The following is a 15,363-nucleotide window of genomic DNA, read 5'->3' on the forward strand; positions in this document are numbered from 1 at the left end:
AGCTTGTTGGGTGAGTAAGAGAGAAAAGAGCCTGGTTATTTGTATACGGATCTTTCTTTGAAAGATGAAAGATGTGGACTTAGTTGAAGAAATGTGCGAGATAATGGGTTCTAAAAGTTGTATGCTAATGGATTGTGATGAAATTTATGCAATTAAAGAACACGACAATGGCAAGGAAGGAAAAGAAAGCAATAAAGTAAGTCTCAATGGTGTTTACAAAGAAGAGAACAAGAACGATATTGAACTACATGTTAAAGGTGTGCATAATTCATCTTTGGACACATATAAATTGGTGGATGATTTGCAGCATCAAAGCTTGCTGCATAAGTTATTCCCAAACTTTTGAGATTGTGGTGGATGATCGATATCATGCTAACTTTAGTTTGGAAGATTTGGTTAATGAAATCAAGTTGACTCCATAAAAATCATGTAGCACAATATAATGTTATTTGGGATAATTCATTGGTTGACACTTATTGCAGTAATTTTTTTGTGATTGATATTTCTAGCTTGAGGTACAAAGATACTATAGTTTTTGATAATTTTCATGTGGACTAAGATGAGTTGGTAATGGGTAGACCATATCAATTTGATCTGAATTTGTGTGACAATAGTAGAGAGGAAATAGTTGACATCATAGATGATGATAAGAATTATGTTTTGTATCCGTTGGAAGAGAAAAGTGCTTTTAAGTCATCATCCCTTGGTATAACATGAGAGTTTTATGATGTTGATTACAAATTTATTCTCATAAAGGTTTATAATGGTTGGTTTGAGCTGGTTGTAGTGATAACTTTATGTTTGAAATTTATTATGGAGGATGATGTGAAGTACAAAGTTCCAACAAGGGCTTTCCTTTTAAAAGTACCACCATGGCGAGATAAACAGCAAGTCGACGTAATTGTTATTCTATATAAGAAGTCGAGGTCGAGTTCTTTTGAAGTGGAGAAATCTGATGTAGGAGGATTTTGGGTGTATATCGAGGGTTTGTTGAATGTGAGAAGAGGCAAGGCATGACCACGCTGTGGACTACATGGTCACGTTGGTTGATAGCAAGATCATGTCAATCCTCTAGTAGCTTTAATGTTAGAGGAGAGAAGATTGCATGATCATGCTAAAATCCTGCATGATCACGCCTCTTTTAATTATTATTTGTTTTTAATTTGGATTTGTTTTATTTCATTTTAGGTTTCCTATCCCTATATAAACAATCGTACGATGTAACATATTAATTATCTTTAATTGAAATCAAAACCCTTAAGAGTTTTCTCTTTATCTTTCTTGTGGATTCAAGATATTAAAGGATTTCTCATGTAAGATCCTTGCGAGGATTAGAGCTTTCTTATCCTACGCTTACGTGTTATGTCAATAAGAATCTTTAGTGCATAAGAACCTGGTCAACTAGCTCCCTTTCCCTTCATTTTATCGTGTATTTATGGCTGAATAAAGTCACTTCCTTGTTCCTAATCTTCAAGTAACGGCCTTGTGCGCAGATAATTTATAGGAGAGCGTTGATATGTTAACTTCTATTTATTAAGGGTAGTGGTAGACTAAGTCCTAATGATATCATGTTCTCGTCTAGTTGTCACGCTTCTATCATGTATCTTTACGTCCTGTTCAGCTCCATGTTGCTAGTAATTTGTAGTCCAATTTATGCGCCTTTGTATAGAGTTGATATATCTTCTTCTCTTTTGCCCCTAGAGTAGGGTTTGTAGTCTCTCTAACTGTGTGTCGTCGACTTCCTACAAGGGTGATAACCATTGTCAAAATCTTCTTGTTTATCTCTCTTCAAGTCTAATTGATGTCATAGTTTTGTCTTATACACATAGCATCTTCATGTTAGACACATAAAACCTCCTCAATACGTGTCATCCAAGGCAATGTCGTATATAAATAGTGAATCAGCATAGCTTGTAGGTATCATCTTTTCAAAGGCATCAGCGAGCCTAGAATTTGAGCAATCTGTATGTCTTCTCTTTTGGTTCATTTTGTGTGTTGTCAGTAGATATTAATGTGATTCATTTATACGATGTCACGGTATTTAATATGTGTTGTAACATTAATATCTTTCTTTGTCATCATTCTCTTTTCGTACTATCGTCCTATTTTAACTTAGAATTCTTGAAGTCGAGGATAAGGATCTCCTCCTTGTAGTATAGTTCTTCGTCTTCGTAGATGTCTTCCATGTCTATTCAACGCACTAAAACTAAGTATAATCTTCCTATCCATTTTTTGCGATGTAACAGTTCCTAGAGCCGCCTTCAATGTCTCTTTTTCTGGATATAGAGCATTCATGTCCAATTGTAACTTTTTGAATGAAGAAACCATCCCCCACTCAAATCCACATTATCACCTTGAATTATCATCGCACCTTCATGTTAAGAATCGTCACCCATGTCGAAAAACTGAATAAGTCTTAGCTAATATCCCACAGACCGCGCCAAGCTATTTTAGTCTTATTATATGGGCTAAAAGCTAAGTCTTTATTTGTAATTCAAGCATAATAAGAAAGAACAAGAATAATAAACAAATCAAAATAAGCAAATGGTGACGCGAAAAACCTCGTGAAAGGGTAAAACCGTGGGTAGGAGGATACTCAACCAAAATGTTTTTAATATAATTAATGATATCAAGATGATTACAATCACTAATGTGGCACCCCAAAACCTGGGGTCAGGAGTCTCGGAAGCCACGCCATCCAAACTCACACAACTCACACTACAATATGTAAATAGTCACGCTTCACGACCCCACACTTATCACACACACACTTACATGTTATTTTCTTGGAAACGAACCATCATAACAAGAGTAATTTTATTACAACCCAAATATAATTAGTCTTACCGGGGAGTGACCTTTAGGTAATGTTAGTCCGCCGACCAAATATACGTTTCTTGTTTCTTACCTTACATAAGTCATACTTATAAATAAGCCGAACTATAAACAACTAAAAACTAATCCAGCTTATTCTTACTACCTGTGGTACATCACCAAACAATCTATGGAACAACTGGCCATTTCCTACCCATTTCCTGGCTGTGGTTCTCATGGCAGGCATCTTGATTCACTATTGTGTTGTGTCAATTTAAGAAAATAAGTGTGAGCTGTAATGCCCAACATAATAATGTACAGTATGAAAATGACTGTATGATACATCATATAGGATAATTATGTTTTATTTGAAAATAGTTTTCCTTGGTGATACACACCTTCTTATGAAAATAATTCTTTAAGGGATTTTAATATCCTACGAATACCTTAATAGTAATCCCAACACCTAGGCTTGGGTTACGGTATTGCATTTCAATTCCAATTGGAAGAATTAAGACATTCGTTGGAGCCACCGCATACGATGATCAGTCGTACTGCGATAAAAGTAACATTTTCTACTAGTAGAAGGACAACACCTTCACCTCTCGGTTATCACCCTTGCCGCATACGGGCTATGTGTCCTCATTTCGGGTATACACACACTTCCCAGGTCCATAGGTACATATTGTACCATCTCCTACAGTACCAGTAGTCTATCTAATACACGAAGTACTTGGATCCTACCCCTCCCTTGTCCTTTAGGAAATCCTATCATATCTCGAGAACTCGAACCACATCGAAGTTCCTCCAAGCGTTTTGCTTGTTGAGAGGCATAGCTTTACTGTATATATATATATGTACTTCCGAAAGTTTCGGAGGAAGTACTAAGGATGTGAGTTGACCGTTGTCAACAGATAATTAAATAAGGGGGAAAAGTTTCTCCTTGAAAGTATATTCAAAATATTAATAAGTCGGGATAATATTCACCGACGATATGAAATTATTCGAATGATATTTCGAAATCAGAAAGTATGTTTTAAATCAGGATTTATGATTTTTAAATCAATAATAAACCCTTTAATAAATAATTAAATGATAATCGATAATAATCAAACCTCGAATGAGTTTACTCTCTAAAAGATTATTTAAAATAATATTCCTCAACTAGTTTGTGTCTACATAATTAATTAATCTATAATGATTAATCGGTTTTGAAATAATTAATCGTTGGAGTATACTACTCCCATAATAAGGAATAAGTATATAGTATTTATTATTCGAACAATAAAATATAGTTGAGGGAATATGATTGTTGGGAAAATTGTTTTAATAAAAGTTCGAGGTGGTTTAATGTTTCGTAAGTGGACGACGAGTCCCTTTAAAAGCGTACTACTATGGACTTATAACCGTCCTATAATATCACCGGAAATGATTCCCAGGTTTTATCTTAAATCTCGACCGATTCTCGGTCTTATATAATACGTCACGCTTAAAGCGAAATAACATTTCACGATATATACTTTATCGTACAACATCACTATATTATGCAAAATTCAACAACTATGTATCATGGCAAGCATGGTATTTATGCAATGATAGTAAAACAATCCTTTCATAACACAACAGTAAAAATGGATTTGGGTTCGTAAACTTTCCTGGGTATCTCGAGGTGGAGGATGCTCTAGGTTCCGCTTGGAAATCTATAACCATAACACAATTAGGTCCCGTACTAATTTACGGCAACTCGCACTCATGCGCTACTTGTTATGCATCCTCTCAACTTATACGACCCTTATTATTCCTTTAAGTCATATTCACATTATGGTCACTTCATTTTCCTAAGTATCTTAGGTTCATTCTTATTATCGCCGTCGGCTCCGCTTATGGATTCTCTCGGTTTCTACTCGCGCGGTCTCGGCTCCGACATTTTTATAAAATTGGAAAATCATTATTTTCACTTGAAATTTTATGGCAGTTAGGAAACTCAATATGTTACTCTCTATAAAAATTTCATGATTTATGAACACTTTTAAGTCTATCCTTTATATTTTTAAAGTTCGTAATTCGTAGCAGTTTTTGTGGCGTAAATCACTTTTACTAAAACGACCATAACTTTTGATCCGTAAATCGGAATCAAGCGATTCAAGTGCCTAAACGATTCTTATAACATTGTCTATCCTAAACAAAGGTTATTTTTCAAGAATCTACAGTTTACAACTTCGGGACTTTCTGCAGAAACTTAAAGTTACGATTTGTTGGTTTTAACGAAGTTACGTTTACGATCGGGGTTTCGTTTACGCCCTAACTCTTAACACAACCACCAACAATCATCATATCATCATCAAAACACAAACTCCTCTCATGAACATCATGTTCTTGAGGCAACAACAACCAACCTTAAATATACTTAACTTAATCAACAAGATTTCATCAATAATACTCATTATACTAGGTTTACTAGCACATACTAAACGGATCTTAAAAGTGAATCTTAAATAAAGTTGGGCCAAAGATTTTACCTTTCTTGAAAGATTAAGATGTGTTCTTGAGGATGGTGGAGTCTTGGAAGTGCTTGGTATGATTTTTAGAACCTAAAACCACCATTGAAATCAAGAAACCAAAGATAGGTTACTATTCACACTATTCATTAGTGAGTTTCTTGAATTTATTTCACCCATCAAACCTTGATAAAAAGAGATGAAAGAATTTTCTTACCTTAGTTTAATTTCTAGGAGGCTTGAGAATTAATTGGGTGATTTTACAAGAGCTAGAACTTGGAGATTTGAATTTGATTTCTCCCTTTTTTTCATTAGGGCCGAATGGAGCTTCAAAGAGGGGTATTTATACTACTCTTGGTTGCTTCTCTTGGATGCTTTGCTAGGTTGCTTCTAGGAAGATGAGGTGATATCTTTGTAATTGATTTTATTCTCCTAGTAAGTTGTATTGTTATCTAAATTTGTATTATGTACTTGTAGCACTTAAAGTCTGTAAAAAGGCAAAGGAGCAGACTGGAGTCTTTTTCCTAAAATAGTCTCAAGCCTAAGGATTCTATCTGGAAGAAGGCCAAGAAGATCATGCCTCAGAAGAATTTTGAAGAAGCTTGGAGTTGAATAAATCTGTTTGGAAAAAAATATTATAAGTCAAGATCTCTACAAGTCACAGATTTAATGTTATAGAGAAGTCATTCGAGAACTCCATAATGACTTATCGAGAAGTCATTCAAACTCCAGAGAGTACCGACGGATAAACAATATCTACTCGACGGATGAGCTATATATATCCACTCGATGGATGAATAACATCTACTCGACGGATGAGCAATATCTACTCGACGGATAAGCTATACATCTACTCGACAGATGAGCAATATCTACTCAACGGATAAGCAATATCCACCGGGGGTAGAGAAGTCAGGAAAGTTACTCGAGAACTCAAAAAGATATCGACAAGTCATTCCTTCACTAGAGAACTCAGAGTTATCGACAAGTCTATATCCATTCGAGAACTCAGAGATATCTACAAGTCAAGTGAAGTTATGAAGACTAGAGATCTCGATGAGCTGAAGACCTCTACAAGCCAAACTTATTATGGACTACCAGATATCTCGATAAGCCTTATACTTATCGAGATCTCAAGTGTTCAAATGAATCAAACTGGAGATCTCGAAGTACAGTCTCAAAGTAAAGAATTGCAGATCAGTTTAATATCCAAGATAAACAATCAACAAACAATTCAACAGTTGGATTGACAAGACTACAAAAAGCAGCTTGAACAGTGTGCAAGATCAATGGCAAAGATTAACTGACACAGGAAGATTAAAGTAAACACGGGATGCTAAAGATATGTTAAGCCAGAAATGGAAGATTTGCTTTTCTATAAATAGAAATGACAAGTGACGGTTTAGAAAAGCTAACAGCATGTTTATTATCCACTGTGTAAACCAGCAGTTAACTGAGCTATAAAGTTAACACTGGTCCTCTAGTTAGAAGTAACAAATTAGATAAAAATTCTTGTAACACTCTCGAGAAGAAGCTGAGCTCTTTAACTGAGAAGAGCTTAAAAATTTTCTAGCAAAGCATCTTAATTTTTAATACAAAAATTAAGTGAGTTTTGAAAATCTGTGTTCTTCATTTTATGCAAGTTTAATTTCTGCATGAACACTTTTCTATACAAGATTTAATTTACTTTGTTCAACCATTATCTTTCAAGAAAAGCCTAAAATCAGAAAACACATTCACCCCCCTCTGTGTGTGATTCATTACCTAACAAGTTGTATCAGAGCAAAATCTGAAAGCAAATAGATTCAAGATCTTGGAAGAATGAATACACAGAAAATCAGTAGCATCAAAATTCCTACCTTTAACAAAGCTAACTACACTCTTTGGAAAAAGAAAATGATGTTGTTTATCAGGATGGCAAATCCATTCTACATTCAGATCCTCAAGAATGGACCCTTCATTCCTATGGTAAGAGTTGAGGAATCTACAGATGGAGACATTTTTATAGCAGCTCATTATGCTCCAAAAGATCATGCTGAGTATACAGATCCTGAAAAGGAGAAAGTCTCCCTGGATAGCAGCTTGCAAGTGATATTGATTGAGTCACTTGATAATGTGATGTACAACAATATTATCAACTGTGATACTGCCAAGCAGATATGGGAAAAGATTGAGATACCGTGTGAAGGAACTGAGGAGGTTAGATCAAATCAAAGAAGGATACTGATTTCACAATATGAGGGTTTCATGTCTAAGCCTAAGAAAAGCATTACTGATGTGTTTGAAAGATTCAACAAGCTGATAAATGACTTGCAGCTTCATGACAAATACTATGAAGCTGAAGAAGTGAATTTAAAGTTCTTGCTTACTCTTCCTGATCATTTGGAATAGAAAATCTCAGCAATCAGGGAAGGAAGAGACTTGAGCAGAATAACTCTGGAAGTTCTGTATGGGATTCTTAAAACATATGAACTAGAGATGATTCAAAGGCAATCGTTGAAGTCTGGTAAAGGACATGTGGTGGATGGCTCAAGTGCTTTAATTGTTAATGAAAGCCACTCATTCAATAATGAACTAAGACACCAAACTTTAAATGCCTTATCAAGTGAGCAGAGAACAAATGATTCACAAGAGTAAGTCATCTTAGAGTTGGAAAAGGATGAGTTTTACACTCTTGAAGAACTGGATGAGCTAGATCAGTCTATGGCTTATCTAGCTAGAAAATTCTCTAACATTAGAGTAAAGAAGCCAAGGTACTTCAGGAATAAAGGACAATCCTTCAACAAAGACAACAGATGGAAAGAGAAGGGGAAGTACAATTCTGACAGCAAGAGTGGTTACAAAATTGGATCTGTTGACAGATCTAATATAAGGTGCTTCAATTATGATGAACTGCTTCAATTATGATGAACTAGGCCACTTTGCTACAGAATGTAGGAAATCCAAAAAGGCAGAGAAAGACAAAGCTTATCTTGAACTGGAAGCAAAGTATGAAGCTCTTCTGAAAAAGCAACAGAGCAAAGCTTACATTGCAGAGGGAAAGAGTTGGGATGACTTAGATAATGATGAAGATGAGGAAGTTAGAAACTATGCTCTAATGGCCTTGGAGCAAGGTGAATCATCCTCATCAAAAGGATAAACACTAATTCTTACCACTATTGATTTAAATGTAAATCAATACAAGGAAACAGTTGAAAAGATGAGCACAAAAATGTTTCACATTCACACAAGCATGGTTGTTGCTAATAAAGAAGTTAGCAATTTAACAAAGATAAATAAGAAGCTTGAGAGTGAGAAGCAAGAAACTGAATTGTTGATGGTTGAGCTTGAAGCTTTAAAATAAGAAAATGCCTATCTCAAGAATAAGCTCAAGTGTGCAAATGAAATTGAAGTAGTTTTAAGGGAGAAACTAGAAAAGAATGAAGTAAAGATGAAATCTTTCAGAAATGCATCTGAACTGGTTGAACAGTATCATGAGAAGAATAAGCCATGTGCAAACATTGTTATTGGCCTCGACTATGAAGACATGAGTGATAAAAGATGACTTTAGGTGACAAAGGGAAAGCCAAGAAGACTGAGAATGCTCCAACCTTTTTGAAAGAGGTTAATGCACCTACCTTCAAAGCATGTGTAGTCAACTTCAGTGAAGAAGAATTGATAATCAAGCAAGAAATTGCTGATATAGATAAAGAAAAGAAAACTGAAGAATCAGTTCAGACTTTAAAAACTGAAGAGAAGCTCATGAACAAACACAGTTTGTTCAAGAAACCAAAGCTGTAGATGCAAGAAAGAAAAAGAGAAATAGAAATTAAAAAATAGGGATAAACAAAAGCAATAATTTTGCCTATATTGTAAATGCTCCTAGAAAGAAGTGTGAAAAATGTGGCTCTTCAAATCATCTAACCCACCTTTGTAAAAAGGTTGTTAGCCAGCCAACTTAAGGAGCTTGCAAATACAATGAAGCTAATGCTAATGATCCCTATTCATTTCGTGACAAGTTTGACTGCATTCTTTGCAACATGAAGGTAATGAAGAGTTGCCATAAACTGATAGTAGATCTTAAAGAATCAAGAAGTGAGTCTACTTCAGAAGGAAAACATGTACAACAATCACTGAATTCTGTTTCTTCTAAAATTACTCAATCTACTTCTCCTAAAAAAGTTACCAAGAAGAAACTACCCAATACTGCTTGGGTTTCCAAACACACTTAAGACTCATTGTGTGCAGGGCAAGTGAAGAAAGTAATCTGGATCATAGACAATGGATGTTCCAGGCATATGACTGGGGATAAATTCCTGCTATCATAATTTGAGGAGAAATCTGGCCCATTTGTGACCTTTGGAGACAACAGCAAAGGATTCAAAATGGGATATGGCAAGAATGTTTTGAAAATGTTGTCTTTGATTAATGTAGCACTGGTAGCTGATCTTGAAGTGAGTCTTTTCAGAATTAGCATATTGTAGACAATGGTCTCAAGTCTTATTCTACAAGGAGAATGCACTATTATCAGCAAGAAAACTGGTAAAGTTGCTCTTAAGGAAGCAAGGAAAGGAAGCTTGTTTGTTGAAGATTTTGACTCAACAAATAAGAATGGTATTTGTTGCTTCTACACCAAGGTATAAGGAGAAAGAAACAAGCTTGCTCAAGTTGAAGTTTGTAAATTTTATCAGACTGAGGAAATGAAGAAACTACCCAACAAGAGAATCATAGCAAATGGAAGCTCATCTCATACACCTGAGTTTGATTGCACAGCCTCAGGGGGAGAAAGAGGATCTTCAGATACTGGAAGGAAGCTGAACTTGGAATCATGACATTTCAAGGGAATCATTTATGGAGCTGTTGGTTTCACAGATACAAATTTTGTCTTTCTAAGACCTGTATCCTGTTTTAGCATTAAAACTTCTTGCACCAACTTAAAAACAACTAGCTGACATTTTTACTAAACTTTTGGATAAAGAAACTCTCACTAGACTTTTAAGTGAAATTAGTTTGCTCAATTCTTCATCCTAAGGCAAGAACTAAGCCAATGTTATGCAGCAGATTAATCTCCAGTAAATCAAATTTAATTTGATTAAGTTGGAAATTAACTGAAATATGAATTATAAATATTTCAGAAATCTCTGTATATTTGTCTTTCAAATTCATTTAACTTGGAATTTTTCAAATTCTAAGTAATCTGCTTAGGTGTTAATTTACATCCTTAATATGTAAAAATAAGTCAAGGCAGAATTACAATAACCATAAGTATCTAGCAAACTGAGTTCTCAATAAGTATAAATTGACTTCTCGACAAGTCATTTCAAGACTTCTCGAGTGAGTCCTCGATAAGTCAACTCATTGACTTCTCGAGTGACTTCTCGATAGGTTTAAAATGACTTATCGACAAGTCCTTGTAGAGTTCTCTAATAATGTTCATTCACAGAGTTCTTTATAAGTACAGTTCTTGACTTATCAATAACTCAGAACTGAAATAATTTAAACTGATAAATTATTTTGGTAAATTACTTTTGGAAAATTTATTCTAATTTTATTTCGAATTTATTCAAATAAAAGTTAGAATTGATTCAGTCCTCTTTTTGGACAAACTGGGTATTTATTTGATATTTCAATGAGTCAAGTTTGAGTTCTCTCTAAGAGTAATTTAAAATGACTTCTCGACATGTACTTCACGTCTTTAAATGACTTCTCGATAGACAAACTCCATATATCTGTTTTTGAGTTCTCGACAAGTCATCTTCTTTTACTATAAATACCCAGACTTCTCGATACATACTTACTTACAACTTTCAAGATCTAAAGTGACCTAGCTTTCAATCCATAACCGTTTTCTCTCTCATTTTTCACTCTTTCTCAGAAATCTTTCCTACCCATTCATTCTCATCAATCAACCATGGCGCAAAATATTGCTAGGGCATCTACCCCGGAGAAAGGAACTAATTATCTTGCTTTCACTGTTGCAAACCAAGATCCTGATAGTTTCAAGGGGTTTGTAAAACTGCTGTCTGAATCCGATCTTGCAGGTGTTTTAACTATAAACCCAGTACTGTATCTAGATGTGCTGCATGATTTCTGGACTACAACTGTAGTGAGGACTGATGTTAACAACAATTCTCTCTCTCTGGTGGTGACATGCACAATTGATGGCCATCAAATAGAATTCAATGATCAAGATGTGAATAGAGCTTTGGGGCTACCAACTGAGAATCTGGTGGAGGTGCCAACTCTTGATGAGCTGACTGAGTTTATGGACTTCATCAATTATTATGGGAGAATCAACCTGTCAAGCTTAAACAAAACCAATATAAGGAAGGAGTGGTCATTCATCTTTGACTCTGTAGTAAGGGCATTTACTTGCAGAAAAACTGGATATGACAATATCTCAAGTGTTGTGCAAAAGCTGGTGTATTCAATTTCCCACAACAGACACCTGAATGTTGGTCTGCTGATCCTGGAAGAACTTGCAACCAGGTTGATTATGCCCCTAACAGCTAGAGGTAAGGAAATATTCTTTCCTAGATTTATTATGTCCACTTTAAATAATAAAGTAGCTGACATACATCTGTTGAATGGTATAGATAGTACTAAGATAGGCAATTGTAAGCAAGTGTCCAAAATAATATTTAGCTCACTTACTACAAAGAATAAGGTCAATGTAAGTCTGAAAATCACTTCATTTATGTTGGAAAGATTTATTACTTATCCTTATTCTATGCCTGACATGAGATTAAATGCACAATCTAGTACAACTATGATTCCTGAACCTGTGGAAGTACAAACACAGGATCACCAACAGGGATCTTCCCAAGCTGCAACCATTCTTTCACAACCTTTAGAAGCTAGGAAACCAACTACCTCATCTTCTCAAAAAGGTGAGGCCAGTAAAAAGAAGAGAAAGGGGATAAACCTAGCTGTGCTAAATGAGAGTGGTGAGGAGAAAGCTGAAAGAGTACCACCTCGGGTCAAAAGATCCAAAAAAAGTAAATAAACTGAGCTGACCACTCTATCTTCCTCTATATCCTCCCAAAAGGATTTAGTTGTAAAAACAACTAGGAGTGAGTCCGCACAGCCTGCACAAGAAGTAATTCAAGTGTATGGTAGGAGAAACAAAGAATGCACTCACTGTGAGAACACATCTCTTGAAGCTCCCTCATCTATTCAGGGGGAGCTGCCAACACACACAACTGAGCAACAATTTCTTCTATCTAATATTTCTTCTATTCCAATTCCACTTGACTTCATTTCTCAAGTGCATCAAAAATCAAGTGACTTAGCTCAAGAAGCTTTGCTCACCACCCAGACACTTCATTCATATAGTGAGAGGCTACATACTGGGGTGGACCTTGATGACACCATCACAAACATGGGGCGTTCATCAGTCTTTACTGAAGTCCCCATGGATATCTCTAATGCACCTTAATGTGCAAAACAAGGTTTGAGGGTAGTACTCCTGAGGGGGAGCTATCTTAATCCTCTCCAAGTCAATTGGAGGTTCCTTATGAAGGAATAACTCCCCTCACAACCCTAGCAGAAATTGCCTCTGCAGTTGAAGCTGGGAGTACAATTGCCCATGATCCTGTCATAGGGGAGGCAAGCTTAGCACATTCAAGTGCCAGTGTGTTGCAAGACACACAAGGGTTTGAGGCTGGTACACATGGCAGTAACCTAGTCAAATCCCATCCAATTTAATTGGAGGTTCCCACTACAAGTGGAGGACAACACACTATCATAACCATAGAGAAATCTGTGACTCAAACTGTGATCTCAGTCACATGAGTTTTTTATGAACCATCAAGCTCTCAACCTCAACAACCTTATATACTCTCTCAGTGACTACAAGAATCTGCCTCTCAACCAACTCCTGTAGATGATCTACTAGTAGAGCAGATCTCTGGACTGACTAACATCTCACAACATCTTTTAACTTCAAACATGAGCAAACAAGATTATCAAGCCATTATGTTTGCTTACAATGAAGAAGTTGAGGAGTAAAAGGAGAAAATTGTCAATGATGCGGAGCTAGATGGGAATGTGGATGCATGGCTGTCTGAGGACTTTGCCTGGGAGATGAATCAAGTTTTGGCCAGATTTAGAGAAGAGTATGTTACTATTCTGGGCAGCAATGCAAAAGACTTGAGTCCAGAAGCTGTCTATGATGCCATTACAGATGTATACAAAGCTCAGCTCAAAGCATTTCATCTGTTTGGTAAGGCTCTTGAAATCAAGCTCACTGGTCATGAAGATAGAATCAGAAAACTGGTGAATGAGAAAATGGACATGATCATACCATCTAAAGAGCAGATCTCTTCGAAATTCAAGCATTTTTCTAAGCAAATGGCTAGGATGGATCTTTCCTCTATTGAGAAGGAAGTCAAAAATATCAAACTATCCTTCACAAATCTCCATACAGTGATCCAGCAACAATTTACTCACTCAAATGAGACCAAGGTCCAGCTGGATCAACTTCACCAAGGCAGATATAAACCTTCAGCATTGCTGACGGAAGGGATCAAAGAGGCTGTAGGAGAACACTTTGGCACATCTAGCAGCTCTTATCAGCCTGGATCCACCTCAACAAATCTGCAAATTCAGTCTCTACAGGATCAAGTCACAACATTGCAAGACTCCAACTCCTCTCTCACTGCACAAGTACAGGCTTTAACATCTCTTGTCAAGAGCCAACAAACAGACATCCAAACTCTGGTGGACTCCCATAAACATCTTCAAATGCAAAATTCCATAGCCTTAGGAGCCATCATGGGTAAACTCAACATACCACTACCTTCTTTGCATGAACAAGTAAGACCCGAAATCCCTACTCCCCTTCTCATGCCTGTCAACAAGATTATGGGGGAGATAGAGGCTAGGTTGGCACAGTCAAAGTCATCTCAACAAGTCCAAAGTGCTGAAGAGAGTTTAAATCGAAAAATTGATATTGGAATGGAGAGACTTTTTAAGGCAGTTGAGGGTCCCAGTCAAAGTAGAGAATTTGATGAACTTCTTAAGACACGCAGAGTTTCTCTTAATAAAAATTTCTTCACCTACAAGAAAGCATTGGACAGGATAATAAATTCAATAAGAGTGATCTTGGTAACTAAAGACAATTTCAAGGAAAGAAGGATAGTGGTCAACATCAATGACTCAGGGGTAGATAACTATCTTATCTCTAGGAGGGCATCTGAATTAGATGTTTTGATAAGCAAAGTCAAAATTGTGATTCATGAAGATACTCTCTTACTAACAGAATTGAAGAATGCACAAGTAGCTGCTTTTCCAAAAGCTTATCTACAGCCTAGCAAGGGAGTGACATACATTTGTTCTACTACCAATCATTTCAAACATTTTCAAGTTCCTAAACAGTATGTCATGGCAAAAAAAAGGCTCATCATGACTCTTGAAACTGAGCTGAAAGTAAAAAGGAACAAGAATGTTAAAGATGAGGAGATGATAAAGTTGTTGAGAAGATATCTGGATAATGCAGAAGCAAACTTGCCCAAAACAAAAATCAACAAAGATGATTTGGATGATGATGAGCAGAAGAAAGATGATCAAAATTCTTTTGGCTTAAATTCTAGTCAATCTACTAAGCCATCTGGAAGCAGGGGTGGAGAGAAGAAGGAGGATGACAAGAAAGATGAAGACATGAGGAGAAAAGGGGAAAGGAAGAGCAGAAAACCTCATGATAACTCAAAAACTCAAACAACCCTAAATATCCAAACACAACCACCTCACACCTTAGCTCAACTCACAACATCAACTATCTCTAACATCAATTCTTCCCAAATGCCTAAGCCAAAATTTCTTTATAGACAAACTGCCAAGTCCTTCCTAAAAATTCCAATCACCTCAAGCCTCACAAACTTCAAGAAAATAACAACCCTACCTTTAGCCAAACCTTCACTAAAATTCAATCTCAAATTTGTGGGAAGAAAGCCTAAGAAAGTCAAGCCTGTAAAGGAAGTGGAAGTCGCTGAAAGGGCCATCTGTAATTGTTTCAAAGAATCTGACTTTCTACCTCTAAATTGGTGCATCACAGATGAAAATCATTTCCAAA

The sequence above is a fragment of the Apium graveolens genome, chromosome 6 (assembly GCF_009905375.1).
Source record: "Apium graveolens cultivar Ventura chromosome 6, ASM990537v1, whole genome shotgun sequence".
Lineage (NCBI taxonomy): Eukaryota > Viridiplantae > Streptophyta > Magnoliopsida > Apiales > Apiaceae > Apium > Apium graveolens.